Source organism: Ailuropoda melanoleuca, chromosome 1 (assembly GCF_002007445.2).
Source record: "Ailuropoda melanoleuca isolate Jingjing chromosome 1, ASM200744v2, whole genome shotgun sequence".
Lineage (NCBI taxonomy): Eukaryota > Metazoa > Chordata > Mammalia > Carnivora > Ursidae > Ailuropoda > Ailuropoda melanoleuca.
Window position 1 is genome coordinate 12,535,337 of NC_048218.1, and position 23,671 is coordinate 12,559,007.

Sequence of the window (23,671 nt, forward strand, 5' to 3'; positions counted from 1 at the left end):
TGTAAATATTTGTAGTCATCCACCTGTGGTCCCAAAGAGCCTGACTAGCCTGTAGCCACAAATAAAGGCAGTTTGCATTTACCTCCTGGCACAAGTCCCCACCAGCTTGGTTGGTTATTAGCCCTTCTCCTCATCCCCAGGTGTCCTTACTTATTTCTGGGCATATCCAAAGTAGCAGCTCAGAGTATCAGCTGCAGATTTCACATGCTCTGGCTCCTTGTCCCCAGCCATAGTCCACAGAGCTACCTGGAGAAGTTTCATCCCTGCTACTGCCTGTCCTGAGAACCCCCCGTTCCGTGTCAAGGTTGCTGCCTCCAGATGCTCCTTAGTCTGATGCTAGAGTATAGCTAGGTTTTATGCAAGCCTTCCCCCAAAATCCCTGTTTCCTGGGTCCCAAGTTGTATATATTTTGAAGGCAACATCAATAGGATTTGCTGATGGTTAGGATGTTGGGTGCAAGAAGAGAGAGGTCCAGCATGATTCCAGAGTTTTGGCCCAATGAATGAGGTTGTTATTAATTAAGATGGTTGGGAAGACTGTAAGTGGAGCAGGTTTGAAGGAAAATGTCAGTGGTTTCATTTTGGATATAGTTAAATTGATGATGTCCTTTAGTTATCTAAGACAAGAAAGGTAATAATGGACCTTCCTTTTTAACATCTATGCAATTACCATAGACAGAGTTCAATTGAACTGTAAAGATTATTTTCCAGGGGTACCTGGGGTTGCTCAGTGGGTTAAGTGTCTGACTCTTGATTTCAACTGAGGTCATCATGTCAAGGTCATGAGATCAAGCACTGTGCTTGAGAGTCTCTCTCCCTCTGCCCCTACCCCTCCTCTCGCGCAAAAAAAAAAAAAAAAAAAAAAAGATTATTTTCCAGTTCCAGCAGGTACTGTTGATCATCAGCCCGACCACCCAGATTTTGTTTCAGAGTCTGCCCTCTCCTGTGACTGGAGCCAGGTGCACCAGCCAGGGGCACCCCAGTCTGTAGGTCAGTGATGAGTTTAGGGGTAAGCCTCACACCTACCCAATCCTGGTCAGTGAGACATGAGGGGCATGCATTTGGAGCCTTCTGGGAACTGTTCCCATTCTTTAGAAAAGATATGCAAAATGAAGAATTGGTTGGCTTCTTCTGGATGTATTGGGGCCACCATCTTGCAAATGTGACAGGTGCTAAACTGAGTAAAACAAGCCGAGGGCATCTTCTAGCCTGATGATTAACTAGCTGGAACCACCCATCTCCAGAACTCTTTTTCAAGATCATATACCTCTTCTTCATCAGTTAACCCATTTCTAGATGAGTTTTCCTCACTTGTTAAAGCATCCTAACACAACATATGAGGGGAAGATCTTTCTAAGGAGGAAACCACAGGAAGTTCCAGGCAGTAGATTAAGAGGCCCAGTTAATTACTGGCAAGGTCAGGCCAGTGCATCAGCAGGAGGATTTCCAGGGCAAGGACCTGACTTGCTCGTGAACTTCCAGAAGAAACTCCTCGTTTGGTCACAGATCTGTACTTTTCTTTTGCCAGTGAGGGCAGGAGTTCCACACGTGAGGGTATCTGCACCAGTGGTCCTTGTGGGATGAGGCCTCCCATCTATTCCTAGCTCACCCCTCATGCACAGGGCTTTTCCTCAGCACCCAGAGTAGTCTGTGAATTGTTCTCATGCTCTTATTCCATGCTGAATTCACAAGCACCTGTTAGAAGGCCAGGATGGTATCATAATTCCCATTTTATAAATTGGGGATTAAGACTCAGGGAGGTGGTCATAGCCTTGAAAGGGTAAAACCCAGACTTGAACCCAGATTTTCTGAATTCTAGGCCAGCACCCTTCAACGATACCATGGAATTTGTTTTAAAGTCTAAAATAACATCTTATCATTGTCCTTGCTTGATTACTCTAATTTTGCATATTAAGTATGATTAAAGTAACTAAACACCATAAGATTCCCATGAGTCTTGATTCAAGCAAAACATAGGATGTGTTTGGTTTTACCAAACTGTCCAAAAATAACAGTAATCTTTTTTTTTAAGATTTTATTTTTAATTAATCTCTATACCCAACGTGGGGTTTGAACCCATAACCCTGAGGTCAAGAGTTGCACTCTCCACTGACTGAGCTAGCCAGGTGCCCCCCTTCCCCAAAATAATCTTCCTTCATATGCCACTTGATCAGGACTCCTTTTCCCCCTTACAGTTTTCTTACAACATGTGCTTTCTGTTAACCTTTCAGTGCCTTAGAGAACAGGGCTCAGAATCACATTAATTCTAGAAGCGATCTTTTTATTACTCTTGACAGTGAACAGGGATTTAAATTTATAGCAATCCTGTTGCTCATGCATTAACTGTACATGGATGGTATGATAGGTGTTTCTTCTTGCGAAGCTCTTCGTGTGCATGGGACTAAAAACCCTGTACTGGCTTAAAGTGAGAAATCTAGTCTAGTTTTACCAAGGAAGATAAGTCAAACAAGTTCAGCTGGGTGAAAAAATGGTTCCTAATAAATTGGTTTGAGAGTGAGTATGGAACATCCTTATTGTTAATTTTTCTTCTTAAGATGAGAAATGTTCCAGAAATATTAATAAGCTGATTTTTTCAAAGAGCAATTCATATTTAAAATGTTCCAGAGAAGTTGATTATAACAAAACATATTTGACTTGAAAGGATGTTTGTCTTCTAATTTATTATTTGTGTACACATTTTATAGTGAAAACACCCTTATTAACCAAGAGATGTGGGGTTGAGTGTTGATTCTTCTCTCTGGTGTTCCTGGATCTCAGTTTCTTCCTCTGGAAAAGGAGGAGTTGACAAGATGTCTGTTTCCTAAGGCTGCTATCACAAGTTACCACAGACTTACTGGTTTAAAATAACACACTTTTACTCTCTTACATTTCCGGAGGTCAGAAGTCTAATAGGGATCTCACTGGGCCAAAATCAAGGTGTCAGCAGATCCATGTTCTTTTTTGGAGTCTCTTAGAGTGAATCCATTTCCTTGTCTTTTCCGGTTATCTAGAGGCTGCCTGCCTTCCTTGGCTCCTTGCCCCTTCCTCCATCTTCAAAGCCAAAGGCAGCAATGGCCAGTTGAATCTTTCTCACATCACGTCATTCTGTCACTGACTTTCCTGCCTCCCTCTCTGATTTTAAAAGGGATAGCATTGAGCCTACTTTTATGATTATATTGATCTGGCTCATCCAGAGTCATTTTTATCTTAGGGTCAGCTGGTAAGCAACGTAAATTCCATCTGCAACGTTAACTCCCCTTTGCCACATAACCTAATGTATTCATAGGTTCTAGGGATTAAGATGTGGACATCTTTGGGAGCCCTTATTCTGCTTGCTACACGAGGCAGTCTCAGCTCTTTCCAGCTCAAATTTTTATAAAAAAGAATCAATATAATTGTCTTCTATTATTTTGGCTTTAAAGGGCAAACAAATAGGGGTGCCTGCGTGGCTCAGTCAGTTAAGTGTCCAACTCTTGATTGCGGCTCAGATCATATCTCAGGGTTATAAGTTCAAGCCCCACATCGGGTTCCATGCTCAGCAGGGAGTCTGCTTGGGATTCTTTCTCCCTCTCCCTCTGCCCCTTGCCCTACTTGGGCGCACACTTACACACATATTCTCTCGATCTCTCTCTCTCAAATAAATAAATCCTTTTAAAAAATAAATAAATAAAGTGCAATAAGTAAAACTCAATTAGGTTATAGAGAAATAAATGGAATCATATTTTATTTATTGTGTGAATTTTATTTTTTTTTTAAAGGAACTATATTCATGTAGTTTGAAAACCAGAACATAGGGGCGCCTGGGTGGCACAGCGGTTAAGCGTCTGCCTTCGGCTCAGGGCGTGATCCCAGCGTTATGAGATCAAGCCCCACATCAGGCTCCTCTGCTATGAGCCTGCTTCTTCCTCTCCCACTTCCCTGCTTGTGTTCCCTCTCTCGCTGGCTGTCTCTATCTCTGTCTAATAAATAAATAAAATCTTTAAAAAAAAAAAAATGAAAACCAGAACATAGTAAGGAATAGCTAAAGGGTCTCACTCCCATCCCCAGTCGTCTGTATATTATCATCATTTATTGAACTGATCCCTTTTGTGTCAGTTTCCTATGCCTGCCATAACAAATCACCACAAACTGGTGTGTCAAAATAACTGAAATTTATGCTTCTACAGTTCAGGAGGACAGAGGTCTAAAATCAAGGTGTCAACAGAGTTGTGATCCCTTCAAAGGCTCTAGGAGAGAACCCTTCCTTGCCTCTTCCATCTTCTGGTGGCTTCAGGCATTTCTTGGCTTGTGGCTACGTCCCTCCAGTCTCTGCCTGTGTGGTCACATGGCTTTCTTCCCTGTGTGTGTCCTCTCTTCTTATAAGGACACCAGGCACTGGATTTAGGGCCCACTCTGATCCAGTATGATAATATCTTAACTCATTACAGCAGCAAAGACCCTATTTCCAAATAAGATCATGTTCACGGGTACTAAGGGTTTGGACTTACCTTATCTTTTGGGGACATATTTGAACCCATTACACCTACGGGTGGACTTATGGATGTTTCCCATGATTTGCTGTTAGAACAGAGCCTGCGTATTTTCTTACGGATTTGGCGTGCATATTCTTGTGAAATTGCAAAATGTCTCTGAAATATGAATTCCTGCAAGTGTACATCCTGAGTCATAGGTTTTTGCCAAATTGTACTTGCAAAAGGTTGCATTAGAGTGCCTGGCTGGCTCAGTTGACGTTGAGCGGTCGACTCTTGATTTCGGCTCAGGTCACCATCTCAGGATCATGAGATCGAGCCCCATGTCTGGCTCCACACTCAGTGGGGAGTCTGCTTGGGATTCTCTCTCTCCCTCTCCCTCTGTCCCTCCACCTGTTCCCACACTCTCTCTCTCTCAAATGAATAAATCATTTTTTAAATCATTTTAAAAAGATTTTTTATTTATTTATGAGAAAGAGAGAGAGTGTGAGCATGAGCAGGGGGGAGGGACAGAAGGACAGGGAGAAGCAGACTCCCTGCTGAGCAGGGAGCCTGACACAGGGCTTGACCCCAGGACCCTGAGATCATGACCTGAGCTGAAGGCAGTCACTTAACTAACTGAGCCACCAAGGTGCCTTATAAATAAATCTCTAAAAAGAAGAAAAATGTTGCACTTATTTTCATTCCCACCCTCAGTGTTTGTTTCCCTGCAGCCTCACCAGATCTTCATAGGACCAGTCTCTTCATCTACCAGCCTGAGAGCTTAAAAATAAAATCTCATCTTTAATTTCCATTTCTTTGATTATTCACACAGATGAGCACACCCTCCCATATTCATTGTCTCCATAACTCCGTGAATTGCTAGGTGTTTCCTATACCCCTTTGAGCTGCTAGTCTGCTTTTTATTTACTCCACTTCAGACACTTTAAGTGGTTATTTTTTTAGGTCACCATCCTTTCTTTGTTCTGTCGCTTGAATGGAACTTGATCTTTTACATAAACCTAAGGCAAGAGATTGTGTGAAAGAATGTATCTGCCATGAAGGCGTATTAGCTTCTCAGTGTTGAAATTGTTTGATGCAGCTGTGATGTGGGTCTGCAAAGCACCTAGTAAGATTATGGAACTGTGCTGGGTGCAGTTTTTGGACACGCACGCAGAGCGTAAACAGTTACACCGGAAACGAGGTGTGTTTGAAAGTACGTCAGTGAGTGGGACTTTCTGTGAATCTGTGAGAAGGCAAAAATCCCCCTCTCTTTAAATGAGAGGGCTTCAGCTGGGTTATCAAACTGGTGGTAAACATCCAACAGACAACCTGTACATCCTGACTTTCTCTTGCAACAGGGTCATTTAGTCTGTAATTAAGAAAAGCAAGGAGGGCAACTACACTTCTGGGCATATACACAAAGGAATTGAAAGCAAGACCTGAACAGCTGTCTGTACACCCATGGTTTTCACAGTCTTATGTGCAATAGCCAAAAGGTGGAATCAGCCCAAGTCTCCATGGACAGATGAATGGGTAAACACAACATGGTATAAGATACAGTGGAATATTATTCAGTCTTAAAAAGGAAGAAAGGAAACCCCTACACTTGCTACAACATGAATGAACCATGAAGGTACCTTTCATTACGCTGAGTGATACAGGCCAGACACAAAAGGACAAATACAGTATGATTCCACCTATATGAGGGACCTAGGATAGTCAAGTTGTAGACACAGAAAGTAGAATGGTGGGTGCCAGGGGTTGGGGGAATGGGGAGCTGTTGTTAAATGGGTACAGAGTTTCAGTTTTGCAAGATGAAAAAATATCTGGAGATGGGTGGTGGTTATGGTTACACAAGTATGAATGCACTTGGCACCACGGAACAGTGTACTTAAAAATGGCTCAGGTAGGGGGTGCCCAGGTGGCTCGGACTTTGGCTCAGGTCATGATCTCAGGATCCTGGGGTCAAGTCCCCACATTGAGACCCCACATCTGGCTCTGCACTCACTGGGGACTCTGCTTGTCCCTCTCCCTCTGCTCCAACCCACTGGCTGCAAGAAGTCTTACTGGAAACCAGAGAGACTCCTTGTCCAGAAGTGGCAGTGCAGAGCACTGCTTGGAGACAAAAAATGGGTGACTCACTGGACCCCTGTGTTGTGAGGTCTGTTTCATTTTTATTGTTGAAGGAAAGCACAATAGAACATTGTTCAGGATCGCTTGTTCATATTAGAGGCATCGGTGGTGGCCACAAATCCCTTGCACTGTAGATGATCTAGGAGGGAGGGTACTTCCACTTCCCAGCTTAAAGCTCTTTAGTTTGCGGTTAGGGTAGTGGGAAGGGGGATGTTTTTGCTCTAGTTCTCACACCAGGCCCTCATTGTCCCACCCCTCCCTAGCTCTCCGCCTCCAACAAGGAGGGGTGGCTAATTACCGTAATTTACTTATTATGCTTATTCTTCACTCTGTTCTCCCATGTTAGAATGTAAGCTCTCATGAGTGCAGAGACTTCTGTCTGTTTTACTAGCTGGTGTATTCCAAATGTCTGGATCAGTGACTGGCAATCAATAAGCATTTGAAAATGAGTGACTTCTGTGTCTACTCCAAACAGCTGGTTGGATATGAGAACTCAAGGCCTCACACGGGGGTTGGGGACTTGTCCTCACCCCTGCCCCCTTTGTCCATCAAGCCAAGACCCTCTGGTCCAAAGATCTCAGATAGGACTGAGGATGAAGGATAGCTGGCTAGGAGGCCCCACTTGGGCATTATGCCCAAACTTCACCTACCAACCCTGAGGTAGGGAGCTGGAGATAGGGTTGGGAGAGGAGGGCAGGTGACTTTTACCCATGTCCCTTTAGGGCCATTTGACTTTGCCATGCCCGTGTACTACGTTAACTTTTCCAAAATTATTATAGTTTTAAAAATGTTTAACTATTAAAAATACTACTAAGCAAATTTTTATGATAGATAAGGTTGACCTTTGGTACCTAAGGGACTTAAAAACAAGGCAACCAGCCCAAAACTGGGGTGCTTAGGTTAAGCCCCACATCACCAAACCGAGACTTAACTGAGTGACAATTTTGGCTCTCTCAGAAAGGGAGTTGTAAACCAGTCAGTCAGGAACCAGCACCAGTTAGGTATTCCGCCTAATAGACCCCCTGCCATCTCCTGAAGGAAAGTAACCTTGCAGTAACCAACCTGCTTTTTTGTCTAGTCTAACTTTCTTCTTCCTGCTCCCTTCTGACTATAAAAGTCTTTCATTTTGTATAGCTCCTCAGGGCTCCTATCTACTAGATTGGTTGCTGATTCCAGTCGATTTTTGCTGACAGTCTTAAAATGTTTAATATGCCTCCATTTACTTTCAACAAGACTGAGGTAAACTTTTTAGTTCTCAGAGTTTTTCCCTCCGGCATTGAAAATTACTGAAAGCCATCTCATAGGGGTGCCTTTCTTCGACTTTGACTTTGCTTGTCTTGTTCATCATTAAATCTCTCTCTAGTACCAGCAAAGCGTTGCCACAGAGTAAACCCTTAATAAATATTTGATGAATAAATTAATTGGTATCAAAAGAAAATTCAAGCTGCTTATGTTCCTCAATTCTGCATTTTGCCAAGGAAAGGATATTTCTGTCAAGTATGATATTGTGAGTAAATATATATTTGGTCTCCTTCCATGTCTGGCCCAGAGCTCCTTAAGCCCTTGGAATTCCCTAAGTGATAAGAACATTAATGAGGCGACTTTTGGAAGCACCTGAGGATGGGAACTGGTTGCCTGAGAACCAGCCATGGGATTAGGGCATTAGAACTGGAAGTCCCTGACCTAGACTAGGGAAGGCCTGGACATTGGATCAGTTACCAGTGGCCAGTGGCTTAATCAATCAAGCCTATCTGATGATGTCTCCATGAAAACCTAAAAGGACTGGTTGAGAGAGCTTGTGGGTTGGTGAACACATGGAGATTTAGGAAGAGTGGCATGCCTGGAGAGGGCATGGAAGCTCCACACCCTTTTCCCAAGCTTTGCCCTGGGCATCTCTTCCACCTGGCTGTTCCTGAGTTATATCCTCTTATAATGAACCAGAAATCCAGTAACATGTTCCTCTTAAGTTCTGTGAGCTGCTCTAACAAATTAATCAAGCCCAAGGAGGGGGTCATTGGAACCTCCAATCTATAGCTGGTCAGTCAGAAGCCCAGGTGATAGGGGCGCCTGGGTAGTGCAGTCGTTAAGCGTCTGCCTTTGGCTCAGGGCGTGATCCCGGCGTTCTGGGATCGAGCCCCACATCAGGCTCCTCCGCTGGGAGCCTGCTTCTTCCTCTCCCACTCCCCCTGCTTGTGTTCCCTCTCTCGCTGGCTGTCTCTCTGTCATATAAATAAATAAATAAATAAATAAATAAATCTTAAAAAAAAAAGAAGAAGCAGCAGCAGCCCAGGTGATAAACTGGGCTTATGATGGGCTTCTGAGGTTGGGGGGTGGGGAGACAGACATATAGGGCTGAGGCCTTCACCCGTGGCATCTGATGCTCTCTCTGGGTAGTTAGTGGCAGAATTGAGTCAAACTGTAGGACACGCAGCTGATGTCCAGATACTTCTTGAACAGCGTGGGGAGCACCCACCCGCAACACACACCCATTGGGATTGGTACTAGAATCATTTTACATAGAAATTAGCAGAGTATATAATAGTTGTTGTTCATTAATTGAGATGATGGGTGAGAACCTCAAATTTTAGATTGTGCCAAGATGCCCAGACTCGTAAAACTAGAGAAAGACAGAAGCTGTCTGACTAGTCATGGAATCCCAAGATGCTGTTTGATTCCCGTTAGAGCAGCTGGGATGGCCCACATGAAGGGAAGGCCTATTTCAGTCATGTCACATTCATACCGAAGGAGCTGACCATGAAATGATCATTGAGACAGATCAAGTCTCTGGGGTCAATCCATGGACTGCCAGATTTGGAAGACTGTAACAGACTCCTGTCTGGGAATATCAGATGAAGCCCCAAACCAAGAATAGCAGTTACATGTGACAAGATCTTAACATTCTTTTTTTTTTTTTTTAAGATTTTATTTATTTAGGGGCGCCTGGGGGGCACAGCGGTTAAGCGTCTGCCTTCGGCTCAGGGCGTGATCCCGGCGTTGTGGGATCGAGCCCCACATCAGGCTCCTCCGCTATGAGCCTGCTTCTTCCTCTCCCACTCCCCCTGCTTGTGTTCCCTCTCTTGCTGGCTGTCTCTATCTCTGTCAAATAAATAAATAAAATCTTTAAAAAAAAAAAAAGATTTTATTTATTTATTTGAAAGAGACAGAGAGAGAGCACAAGTAGTGGGGAAGGGGCAGAGGGAGAGGGAGAAGCAGACTCCCTGCTGACCAGGGAGCCCAACACAGGGCTCCATCCCAGGACCCTGAGATCATGACTTGAGCTGAAGGCAGATGCTTAACTGACTGAGCCACCCAGGTGCCCCCCAAGACCCTAACATTCTTAAGAGAGATGTAGGGATCTCCCCTCATAACTTGCTAAGAGATGGCTGGACCAGTTTTTGACCTGGAACCATGCCCTCCTGTGGGCTTGATAGGAGAAAGGGAGGGATCTATCCACCTGATCAAAGTAAGCATTTCTTTGAAGAGCATGTTGGCTTGTAGGAGGGAAGGGTGATTTTCCACTGTTACCCCCCCAAACTCAAGGCAAATAATGCCTAGAGTGTGGGGGTTGCCTGCCTGCAAAGGAGGAAGACACAGTACCGGGCCAAGCTGGAGGAGGTTTAGAGATTGGCTAGTAGGGGGCAGGAATTGTAGGGTATTGTGGGATGAGAAGGAGTTGGGGGACGGAGGAGGATTTTGCTTTTCATTTTACTTTCTGTTCTGCTTAATTTTTTTTTTTTTAAGATTTTGTTATGTTTTGAGAGACTATGGACTGTGAGAGGCAAACTGAGGACTTCAGAGGGGAGGGGGTGGGGGAAGGGGATAGCCTGGTGATGGGTAGTAAGGAGGGCACGTATTGCATGGTGCACTGGGTGTTATACGCAACTAATGAAGCATCAAACTTTACATCGGAATCTGGGGATGTACTGTATGGTGATTAACACAATATAATAAAATAAAATTNAAATTAAAAAAAAAAAAAAAGATTTTGTTATGTTTAGGGCACCTGGGTGGCTCAGTCTGTTAAGTGCCTGCCTTCAGCTCAGGTGATGATCCCAGGGTCCTGGGATCGAGCCCCACGTCGGGCTCCCTTGCTCAACATTGAGTCTGCTTCTCCCTCTCCCTCTGCCCCTCCCCGTCGCTTGTGCACGCTTTCTCTCTCTCTTTCAAATAAATAAATAAAATCTTTAAAAAATGACATTTTATTAGGTAATCTCTATACCTAACATGGGGTTCAAACTTACAACCCTGAGATCAAGAGTCACATGCTCCAACACTGAGCCAGGCAGGTGCCCCCTGCTTAATTTTTAATTGTTAAAAAGCTGATTATATTTATTGCTTGCTTTGGCAGCACATATACTAAAATTGGAACTATACAGAGAAGATTAGTATGACCCCTACGCAAGGATGACACACAAATTTGTGGTGTTACATATTTTTATTATGATGAGCACTGAATAATGTATAGAATTGTTGAATCATTGTATTGCACACCTGAAATTAATATAGCACTACATATTAATTATACTTGAATAAAAAATAAAAAGACTGAATAAATGTAGAGACAACCCATGTTCTTGGATAGGAAGAACAAATATTATAAAGATATCAATTCTCAAATTATTTTATATTTTTAATGCAGTTCTAACGAGAATTCCAGTGGGTTTTTTGGTTGTGTGTGTGTGTGTGTGTGTGTGTAGTACTGACAAAGGATTTGAAACCTTGTTTGGAAGAATAAATTGGTGAGAATGACTTAGCAAATTAAAAAAAAAAAGCTGGTTATATTTATATTTAATTTGTTTAAAAGCCAGTTTGGCCCCTCTCTTAGGACAGTGACGCTCAGAGATGTTAAATCACTGCTTCCCCAGTCTCTCTCTCTTTTTTTTTTTTTTTTTTTTTTTTGGCTTTTTAAGTTTTCGTATAACTCCAGTTAGTTAAGGGGTTGGGTTATTAGGGAGAGCCTACACTCTTGATCTTGGGGTTGTGAGTTCAAGCCCCACGTTGGGCACAGAACTTACTTAAAAAATATAACAATAATAGTGACAGTAATTCCAGTTAGTTAAAATACAGTGTTATATTAGTTTCAGGTATGCAATAAACTGAATGCTTCCCCAGCTCTCACATGCATAAAATCACCTGGAGATCTGGTTAATACAGGCTCTGATTCAGCAAATCTGGGGTGGGGCCTGAAGTTGTACATTTCCATCTAGCTCCCAGGTGACCCTCTATTGCTCACGTGGGGACCACACTTTGAGTAGCAAGGGTTAAGCAGCTTGCCCAAGGCTACCCAGCCAGCACTGGAATTCTGATCTATTGTATCCCAAAACCCTAAATAAAATTAACATTTACTTTTGACAAATAAAATATATCTACCTATTTACTTAAAAAAAAAAAAAAAAAGATGGGCTTACTCTCACCCTTTTCTTTCAGTTTATCTTGACAACCCCTGAAAATCAGAATGTTATAGATGGTCGCAAGCCCCCTGCATTGCCTGTTATACCGGCTGTTTCCATGCTGGTGTGGGGAAATGGTTTCTTTTACAACAATTACAAGTGATTCTGTTAAATCACAGCCTTCCACAGAGTTATGTTTCCCCTTAGGCAGTTATGTAACCAGGTATATAACCAGCAGCTTGAAATAGTGCCCTTTGTCCTTTGCTAGGAGTTTGCAGGAAAAGAGCCCACCAATCAGTAAAGGCGTTCCGTACCCCCTTTCCCAACCCTACCTTTGGGCTACCGAAGGGAACCCTGCTTATCCCATTGAGCAGTCCTCCCGGGCCATTCCAAGGACCCGTGATGTGTAGCCGGGCATCACCCTGTGGGGTCCTGTGTGCCGGGCCATTGCATTGGGCCCTTCTGGGCTCCCTCAGTGGGAGGGTTCATTATACCCCTTTTTGAGAGGAAACGGAGGCTCCAGCTCATTAAGTTTTTGGCTAAGGTCACACACCCAGAACTCAAAGCTTTGTCCCTCTGATGCCGGAGTCCCTGCTCATTACCACTTCACTCTGCCAAAAATCATACGGGTCCCCATTGGGGCAAGTCTTGGAGGAAGACCCTGGAGCCTTTTTGATAGGTTTCAGTAGAGCAGCCCAAGGCCCTGTTCTGTAGCCTGCCTTTCCTCCTCATGGAGAGGACTGTAGCTTTCTTAATATTCCTATAAAGGAGATTCATTTCTGTTTAAAAACACTCGGAAGTCATGTCTCAGCCTCAGTTCACCTTAGTTGATTCCACATTTTCTGGGGCGAGTCAGGGTTTCTTCATCAAGTCAAGGTTGTTTCCCTTTTCTTTTCCCACAGAAGCTCTTTAACATTGCTGACTCATTCTTGTCTTTCAAGTCTTTGTTTCAATGTCACCATCTTTTTTTTTTTAATTGATTTATTTTAAGTAATTTCTACACCCAGTGTGGGGCCTGAACTCACAGCCCCAAGATCAAGAGTTACATGCTCTTCCAACTGAGCCAGGCAGGCGCCCCTCAAGGTCACCTTCTTAAAGAGACCATTTCTGACCATAGGAAAACCACCCAAACACTGTTTTACTCCCCTGTAAACAATGGCCACCTGCTGGTATTTTTCTGGTTTGTTTATTTTTGTTGTGTCTGCCCATCATCACTTCCACCAATGCTTGGCATTAATAGATGCTCAGTAAATATTTGTCAGTCAATAAGTAAAGTATCCCTGGGAGGAACCTTCTGGTTCCTTCACAGGAATGAGACAGGGAAGAGGAAGGGGGCAGGGGGAGGAAGAGGAGCAAAATCATTAATGACAAGGCTTCTCATTATTTCAAATAATGCCCAAAATAAGCACCCACCAAGGCTTTGGTGACCCAGGTGTTAGGTTTGGGTCTTTCCAAGCTTTAGTCTGTATTATGAAGAAAAAAAAACTGGTTGCCTATGGCGGTGGCTTCCTATCCAAGGAAGGCTGGAGAGAATGGAAATCCTGAAGACAGCTGGGATGGGCTTGGGAAACTGGAGAGAAGGTCTCCTGTCCTCCTTCAGGACACACCAGTGCCCTTAGAGAAAGCCCTGAGGTGAAGTGAAGGAGACTTTCTCTGCACTCCCAGCTCCCTCTCTGCCCCTCCTTCCTCTCCTCCCCTCTGTTGTAAGGCTTGGCCTCATCTCTATTGAACTTTGTCCTGTTTGGGGATAGAATATTTTTCCAAGCCTCAACAACATACCCACGGCGAAGATTTAAAAATAAAGCGAGTGAAGAGGTAAACTTACACCTTTTGCACAAATTGTAAGCCAGTTTTCATTGTAACAGTACCTCACCGACAAAAGTAATTTGATAGAAGAATGAGGTTTGTTAATCTTTTGGATTCCTTTTTTTTTTTCTTTCTTTCCTTTTGCTGCCTAAACTGAAAATGTATGCCACCTAGGGGTCCTGGATGCACTGAGAATGGTACCAAGGCCAGCTGGGCCTGACCCCAGAGACAAGTGGGCTCAAACTAGCACTTTTCTTCCACCCTTGATGAGCAGAGAAAAGTATGGGACGCAAATTCCCAACTACCAGAATTGACTGTACTTTTCTTGCAGAGGGCCGTTATTCGAGTCACTTCTGTGTTCCCTTGTGCCACTGCCCAGCCAGGTGGGATTTCTCCATCACTTTTGTGCGGGTGCAGAGGCTGAGCGCTTCTCTGATGGTGAGCACGTACCCTCACTTGTCATAATGGATTCCAAAGAAAGGGTATTGGGCAATAAAGATTTAACCTTGCCCAAAGAGAGATCTGGTCTTTACCCTCAACCCCCAAGAGGTGATCTCTAAACCCTTAGAATGTCCTGCCTGATAAGAGTGATTTTGTTTACTTGGATGCCTTGTGCCATGCCAGATAGTCTAACAATGCGATTTGTGGTGAGGGCTTTGGTCATGCAGTATCAGCTTAACCCTTGGATAGACTGGAGCCTGAGGTTAGCCATGTGGGCAACCGACCATGTCCTCGAGATCAAGCCCCAATCAAAACTCCGCACACCATGGCTTGAGTAAACTTTCCTGGTTGGCAGTACTCCATGCATATTGTTACGCATTGTCTCTAGGAGTTGACACTATCCATGACTTCACTGGGAGAGGACATCTGGGGGCTTTGTGTATGTATGGAACTCTCCTGGGCCCCACCCTATGTGTCTCTTCCCTTGGCTGATTTTAATCTGTATCCTTCCACTGTAATACATCATAACAGTGAGTACGATATCTTCCAGCAAGTTCTGAGAATGCTTCTTGTGAATTCTTGAACTTAGGGTGGTTGTGGGGATCCCTGGACTTGCCATGGGTGTCAGAAGTGAGGGTAGTCTTGGGACCTGTTCCGTAACTTTCCAGGCTCTTACTCAGAATCTGAACATGTGATCTCCAGTCCTAGATTCTCCACTTACTGGCTGAATAAGCCACTTCATCTCCTTGAACCTCCTTTTTCCCACTCAATGGGGAGGGTGTTGTCTGTGTGCCCTCTGGAGAAGACTGCTGTGTGGGTTGAGATGGAAGCAGAGTGGCTGGGCAAGTTGTCCAGGTCCATGCAAAGGCACCACTGGCACAAATACATTGAGTGCCGTCTTTCTCTAGGCAAATTTGATAATGATGATGATGATGACCATGAGGACCCCATTCCTACAATCCAACTGACCGTACCTGTCTAGACAGGGAGGAAAGAGGGGTTGGAGTTGAATAAGTCCCTGGAGCCTGAGTGGAAGCCATTTCTCTGAAAGAAGGTCTTAGGAGCCATTTATCTGGTGGAAGAATGCAAGTTCTCTGCCCATCACAAGACAAGAATTAAAGCCACAATGCACCTGTCATCAGGACAAAAACTCAAAATCTGTGGCGAGGCTGTGAGGAAGTGGGCACTCACATGTGACTGGTGGGAATACAAAATAGTATATCCTCTGATGAAGGGAATCGAGCAATATCTAACAAAAGTACATAGTATTTACCTTTGACCTAGAAATATCACTTCTGGGTACTCTCCTGAGTCAACCCCCCCCCCCATATATATCTTCTTTATATCTTTCATCTAGATTCACCAGTTAACATTTTTGTCACATTTGCTCATGAACACTCCATATATATTCATGTTTATATATGTCTAGATATACATGTATGCATATGTATAGGTACCTATGTATTTATCTAGCTAATATAGAGACATTTTTGCTGAATCATTAAGACTACTATATACCCTTCACACCTAAATAATTCAGAGTGTATCTCTTAAGAACAAAGATATTCTCTTATATAATCCCAGAAAAATCGTCAAATTCAAAAAATTAATATAATATTATTGTTTAATGTATTTTGCATGTTTACATATTGCCAATTGTTCCAATAATATCCTTTATAAATCTTTGTTTTCAAGCTTGGCTCCAGTCATGGATTAAGCAAGACATTTAATTGTCAAATCTCTTTAATCTCCCATAATCTAGAAGCGCTTCTCCACCTTACTTTGTCATGCCGGTTACATTTCTGAAGAGGACAAGTGCCTTGTTTTGTAGAGGGCCTCTCAACTGGGGCTTATCTGATTGCTTCCTTGAGATTATTCTGGTTCCACATTTTGGTCTACAGTAATGTGATTTCAGATGTCCTGTTATTAGTGTTTGAATGTTGGACACTTGCTGTGGTGGTCAACATTATGGTGCCGGGAATAGTTCTCCACTATACAGGTACTCTTTCCTCTGTGTAATTAGTAAATCACCTGTGGGGAGATACTTAGAGCCTTCATTAATATCCTACTCCAAACTGTCTCACCCCAAAGAATCAGTTAATGAACTCAGACTTTGTAGAGAAAATGGAGTCTTCCCTGACTTTGGCAAGATCCCAAAAATATACCCATCAGTCAGTGTGGTATCTATTTTCAGGGTGAACAGGACAACCTCAAGCTCAGGAGTCTTTACCCGTTCTCCCCAAGGGGTCCTTGGATAGAATTCAGGGGGGTCTTAAACTTGTCTGGGAAAGCAGTTAGGGTGATATTTTCACCAACCTCTTCATAAAATTCGTTATTCTTTTCAATTATGAATGAAACAACAAAGCATAGCAGTACCAATGGTTATGTCACCCATGGAAATTCCAATGTTTTTATATCACATTACAACTGACACAGAATATTATTTACACTCGTCATTCCTTTGAAATCCTAACAGTTATGAGACTCACCAATAGATCTTGTTATTCAGGGTATTAATAAGGAAAGCACCTACACTACATATCAGATTTTAAATACATTTTGCTGTTAGGATTTCAACAATATTTCCTTTGTAAACCTGTGTATTTTATTTTCTGCACTTATCTTAATGCGTTTGGGCTGCTGCAACAAAATACCAGAGGCTGGGTACTTTATAAGTAACAGATATTTATTTATCACAGTTCTGGAGGCTGCAGGTCTGAGATCAGGGGCCAGCAAGGTCAGGTTCTGACGAATGCTGTCTCCTGCTGGCTGTGTCCTCACATGGCATCAGAGGCAGGGAGCTCTGCCTGGTCTCTTTTGTAAGAGCCCTAATCCCCGCGCATGGGGGCTCCACCCTCCTGACCTAAGCACCTCCCAGAGGCCTTGCTTCCTAATTACCATCACATTGGGCATTAGGAATTCAACAGACGAATTTCTTAGTAACACTACCAACCGGACCATAGCAGCACTTAGGAACTTTATCCTGAGCAGGCGTCCATGGCACAGAAAAGGTTAACAACCCTTGCTTCCATCCTCTCTCCTCTCCAGCTGGTACTCCTTACTTGTCCAGGATCACCTTTTGAAAACACCAGCCTTCCGGGTTTTCCTCCTTTCCTCCGTGGCTCTGGAACATTTGCTGGTTTGGGCACCAGCATAAAAGAGACTGCTTGGAAGTTTGCCACAATCAGGTTTTAAGTTTCTCATCTGTCACTCCCACTAATCTGGCCTCACCCAAACACCACTTTGTTCTGTTGCTCAGGAAGTGACCTGCGGGGGAGGGAGGGATGTCTTCTCTACTGCTTAAAAAAGAAAACGTGTTGCTCTTCCAAGACCCCAGACCAAATCATTCCTTCCCTTTGTGTTTACTCAATGCTTTGTTTGCTTCCATAGCCCTGATCAGCGCTTGCAGGTGTGTGGACTTAACCTATCTCTCTACTGTCTTTCCCACTGGATGGGAAGCCCCTTAGGGACATCCTTCATCCAAGCAGCTCCTAACCACATGCTTCAACACTGCACATGGTTATAAGTTAGGTTTGTGGGGTTGAATAGATGCAGATCTCCACTTTGGAGTAAGAACAAGCAGGCCCAGGTGAGAAGCCCCAGGGTTGGAACCTAAGGCTTCTGGTCCCTGGCCTGGAGTCCCCGATGCACTAAAGAGCACCAAGGGCCTGGCCAGTTTCACCATTTTATGACCCAGAATTTCTCTCAAACTACCAGGACTTCTGTGGTCTTACTGGATTGAGGAAACAATCTTTCTGAGACAGGCTTAATGCAAAGATAAATATGTCAGCAAGAATTATACCCACCAATTTCTGTTTGGATGTGACATTTGCACATGAAATGATTCCCAAAACCCCTGAATTTCTTCCTCCCAAGAGCCCCACTGGCTCTAAGTTCCATATATGAAAAAATGCCAAATAGTCAGAAAAGTACAGAGAATGATTTAATGAACTCATCACCTACATTCAACAATTACCATTTTCCTTTTTTTGCTTCATGCTTTCCTGAAGCATTTTAAAGTCAATTACAAACATCATAGCAGCTCAACCTTAAATAAAGGACAGTATCTTCCAAAATCATAATTCCTTAGTCTCACATAAGAAAATTAATCCCTTAGTGTCTTCTTATACATATAGCCCATAAATTTCTCCAGTTGTCCTTAAAAAACAAAACAAAACTTTATTATAGTTGGTTTGTTTCAGTTAGTGTAGAGCGACACCCAAATTTGGGGTGCCTGGGTGGCTCAGTCGTTAAGCATCTGCCTTTGGCTCAGGTCATGATCCCAGGGTCCTGGGATTGAGCCCCGCATTGGGCTCCCTGCTCAGTGGGAAGCCTGCTTCTCCCTCTCACGCTCTTCTTGCTTGTGTTCCCTCTCTCGCTGTCTCTGTCAAATAAATAAATAAAATCTTAAAAAAAAAAAAAAGGAAGAACAGCACCCAACTTTTCCTTTGTTTCATATCATTGTCTTTTTTTTTTTTCTTTTTTAGAGAGAGGGAGGGCGGGGAGGGGGAGAGGGTGACAGAGAATCTTAAGCAGGCTCCATGCCCAGTGCAGAGCCCACTGCAGGACTCCATCTCACAACCCTGCGATCGTGATCTAAACTAAAATCAAAAGCTTAGCTGACTGAGCCACCCGGGCGCTCCTCATATCTTTGTGTTATTAAGAAAACCAAATCCGTTTTTCTGCAGAACGGCCCCCATTCTGGATCTGGCTGGTTTCTTCCTCATGTGGTGATTTAAATTGTCCTCTATTCTTCCTGTCACCTGGTATTCACATCTAAAATCTTGCTTTAGACAGGGTGCCTGGGTGGCTCAGTCGGTTAACCGTCCAGCTCTTGATTTCAGCTCAGGTCATGATCTCAGGGTCATGATTTCAGGGTCCTGAGCTCAGGCCCCGAGTTGGGCTCCCGGCTCCGCCCTGGGTATGAAGCTGCTTAAGATCCTCTCTCTCCCTTTCCCTCTCCCCCTCCCCACCTTGCTCTCTCTCTAAAATCAAATCAAATCAAATCCTACTTAGACTTAACAAAAATATTAAATATTTTTGGTAAGAATATTTAAAAGTGATGTGTTGTGCTTTGTATTTCAAAACACCAGTTTGCATAGACTATCTGGCAGCCCCATTACTAATAATGCTAAGATCTGGTGAGTTCTGGTTATGACAGCCTAAGACCTTGTGGTAGAATTGTGTTTCTCCCTTTCAACCAGCAAGTCATCTCTGGCATGACACTTGGCACCCTGTTAGCCATCCATCTTTCACCTAAAGGTTTCTCATCTGTTGATGAATGTTGCTTAAATCAATTATTTCATTAAAGTTTACACAATGGTGATTTTATATTACGATTTTTCTACATTTATCAGCTGGCCTTCTCTGTAAGGCCTATTTGGTCACCCTGAAATGCTGTTTCTGTGGGAAAGGCAAGATAAATGTCCACATATTTCCCTTTAATGATCCATATTCCAAGTAAGGAGTTGGAGCAATAGCTACCATCAGTGGTGACAAAAGCATTTTGTAGGGGAAAGAACTTTCTCTTTTTGTTAAATATCGTAATGAGTTCATGGTTTAGGGTTTTCCTGGGGGGAGGATTTTTTAGGTCTCATTCTAGAATCTCTGTAAAAACAAGTTTATTTTGTTTTTTACCTTGTTAACTCATAATTATAGTTCCCCATCTTATCCATATTGTGATATGAGACAATTTCATTGCTCTCAACTGGTCACCAGTACACTTTATGCTTTCCATTTGCTACACTGTAATTATAAATCCCCTTGGGTTGGGCACCTGTGTTGCTACCCATACTTCATATGATAGTTAACTTTATGTGTCAGCTTGACCAGGCCATGGGATACCCAGACATTTAGTCAAATATTACTCTGACTGTGTCTGTAAGGGTGTTGTTTGTTTTTTTTTTAAATGAGAATAACACTTGAATGGGTAGACTGAGTAAAACAGATGTCCTCCCTGATATAGGTGGGCCTCATGCCATCCACTGAAGACCTGAATAGAACGAAAAGACTGAGTAAGAGGGAACTTCTCCTGCCTGCCTCTTTGAGTCAGAACGTCCACCTTCTCCTGCCCTCCGACTGCGCTTACATCCGCTCTCCTGGTTGTCCAGCTTGCCGACTGCAGATCCGGGGACTTCTCAGCCTCCGTAATCACGTGAGCCGATTCCTTCCCTGACTCCTACACTTTGCTCCCGAGACGTAGCTTCTCATACATATTTCTTTGTGTCCCTGTGCAAGCATGAACTTGCCACGTGATGGGCAGGCACACACTTAACTGCTCTGTGTTCCGAGGCACTTCCCTCCAGACTGGATGAACTTGGTTAAACAGCTGCAGCTGTGTGTGAGAGTTTGTGATGCCTCACATTTTCACTGACACTTTATTCACATTTTTTTTTAAGTTTATAGCATCTCCTTTCTGCTCAACAGCCTTCCTGGCTTCATTCAACAGGAAGTCCACACGGATCAAAGAGCCCACAGGAACTCATGTCCCACCTCCTCCCTTGCCACCGGCCAGCTCTTTGCCCCATCTCTTACTCTCGAACTACCCTCTCCTGCTTCTAGCCAAGTGGTCCTTGTGCTACTCCTGAGCCACACCATTTTTGTCCCACCTCAAGCCCTTCCTTTGGCTGCATGCTCTGCCTGGACAGCCCTCCCACAGACACACTCACTGTATGACTTCTCTTTGAAGATGTCTGTGATGTTGTGATTTATAATAAGAAATACATATTTAGGGGCTGCCTGGGTGGCTCGGTTGAGTGTCTGCCTCCTGCTCAGGTCATGATCTCAGGGTTCTGATATAGAGCCCCACACTGGGCCCCCTGCTCAGCAGGGAGTCTGCTTCTCCCTCTCCCTCTCCCCCTTCCCTGTCAGATAAATAAATAAAATCTTTAAAATAAAATACATATTTGGTCTTTGTCCCCACCCCTGGCTCAGAGCTTCTAAAACCCTTGGAAGCTCGTAAGTGACAATAGCGCTAAGGTATCTTGATATTCATAACAAGCCCTTCTCAGCCACACATGAGTTTATGTCAATGTGGTGATTTTTGAACGTCCCTAAGGTTGATGACTGGTTGCCAGGGAAACAGACATGTGATTGGAGGTTGAAACTTTCAGTCCCATCCCCTGACCTTTGGAGAAGGGAGAGAGGCTAGAGGTTGAATCAATTGCCAATGGCCAGTGTTTCATCAATCATGCCTATGTAATGAAGCCTCCATAAAAACCCGAAAGGATGGGGTTCAGAGAGCGTCCAGGTTGGTGAGTAGGTGGGGGTGCTAGGACAGTGGTGCACTCGGAGAGGTCATGGAAGCCCCACACCCCTTCCCACATACCTTGCCCTCTGCATCTCTTCCATCCAATGGTTCCTGCATTGTACTCTTCTAGAATAAACAGATAATCTAGTAAGTAAAATGTTCCTCTCAGTTCTGTGAGCCTCGCTAGCAAGTTAATTCAGCCCAAGGAGGGAGTTGTGGGGTGGGATCCTCCAATTAATAGCCTGTCACCAGAAGCACGGGAAACAGCTTGGACTTGCAACTGGCATCTGAAGGGTGGCGGGGGAGGGAGAGGGAGCCTAGTGGCACTGAGCCCTGACCCTGTGGGATCCAACACTCTGTGCAGGTAGATAGTGTCAGAATGGAGCCAACTGCGCATGGCTGTGGAAAAAACACATATTGGAATTTCATTCCCTTATCTTCGCCTCTGGTGGAAGTGAGCATAACTTCATGTGACTTCCATTCATGCATGTTTTCCTTCTACTTGCGTTTTTTTTATATAATCCCCTTGTTTCAATCAGTTATGGTTATTAGTCTTTTTTTTTTTTACCCTTAGAGTATATTTATTAGATTAAGAGAACATCTTTCCTGGTGATAATCATTTCTAAGTATTCTTTTCCTTTTAATTGCAGTAAAATATACATAAATTTACTGTTTCTAAGTGTACACTTCAGTGGCGTTAAAGTACATTCACATTGTTATGTGATCATCACCGCCGTCCATCTCCAGATACATCTTTCCTGGGTGTAATCATTTCTTTTTATTCATTCATTCATTCATCCTTCCATTTATATATTTATTTTTTTTTTTTTTTTGGTCATCTCTACACCCAACGTGGGGCTCAAACTTACAATCCTGAGATCAAGGGTCACATGCTCTATCCACTGAGCCAGCCAGGTGCCACTTTTTTTTTTTTTTTAATTGTGGTAAAATACACCACAGTGAAATGCCACTGTGGCATTCAGTACATTCACATTGTTATGTAACCATGGCCACCATCCATCTCCAGAACTTTCTCATCACTCCAAACTACAACTCTGTACCCATTACAAAAGAACTCCCTATTCCCCTCCCCCTACCCCCGGTACCCACCATTCTACTCTCTGTCTCGCGAATCTGGCTACTCGTGTATCTCCTATAAGTGGAATCGCGCAGTATTTGTCTTTGTGACTGACTTATTTCATTTAGCGTAAGGTTCATCCATGTTGTAGTATGTATCAGAATTTCCTTCCTTTTAAAGGCTAAATACTATTCCGTTGTATGTATATAGCACATTTTGTTTATCCATTCACCCATCAGTGGACATTTAGGTTGTGCGTTATTGGTTTTGATGCTCAGATTTTCTCACCTTGGGGCTTTGGGAACTCCTTCAAGTTGCTTCTGAGTTTTCATGACAGGACACCACTGGTCTTTGATTTCTGCGGTAGAAATGTCACTCCTCTCCTACATTCCCTGCCAAAGACCTGAGGTTTGGTCTTTCTCAAAGAATTCCAGGTTCCTCTTAGTTGGAATGACATTTAGACATCAAAGTGTGGGCCTGTGTACTACACGTGTCTTAACTTTCCTACTAGACTCTGTTGCATGAAGAGAGCTGCTACATCTTATTCACCTTGGTTTTATCTCAGTACTTTACCCACAGCAGGTATGGAATCAATTTTTCTTCCTTTAGATTCAAAAAATATCTCCACTTCTAGGGCTCCTGGGTAGCTCATTCAGTTAAACATTGGACTTTTGGTTTTGGCTCAGGTCATGATCTCAGGGTCATGAGATCAAGCCCTGTGTCGGGCTCCGTGCTGGGCGTGGAGCCTACTTAAGATTCTCTCTCTCCCTCTCCTCCTCCCGTGCCCCCCACATGCATGTTCTCTCTCTCTGGGAAAAAAAAAAAAGTTTTATTGAGGTATTTAACTGACATATTTGTTTCAGGCGTACAACATAATGATTCCATACTCCTATACATTGTGAAATGATCACTACGTTTCTAGTTAACATCTGTCAGCAAATGTACTTATAAATTTTTTTTCTTGTGAGGAGAACTTTGAAGAATCTACTCTCTTAACAACTTTGAAATATCAAACACTGTTATTAACTATAGTCACCATGCTGTACCTTACATCCCCAGGACTTACTTATTTTATAGCTGAAAGACTGTACTTTTTGTTCTTCTTCACGCATTCCTCTCCTGGC

At 43.4% G+C, this 23,671-nt stretch overlaps 1 protein-coding gene and 1 pseudogene across 2 annotated transcripts in view; both read left to right on the top strand.

Annotated features, from left to right (window-relative positions):
- The window catches only part of LOC109491175, a 79,614-nt gene that overhangs the window by 10,843 nt on the left and 45,100 nt on the right, over window positions 1-23,671 (top strand). Inside the window, exons 2-3 of one of the 2 annotated variants that reach the window (XR_004624099.1) lie at window positions 14,111-14,217; window positions 20,186-20,374. The gene's annotated coding sequence lies outside the window, so the exon portion shown is untranslated. The remainder of the gene's footprint in view (window positions 1-14,110; window positions 14,218-20,185; window positions 20,375-23,671) is intronic. The other variant, XR_002144508.2, reaches the window with a different exon arrangement.
- Window positions 10,920-11,020, top strand: LOC117795440 (annotated as a pseudogene).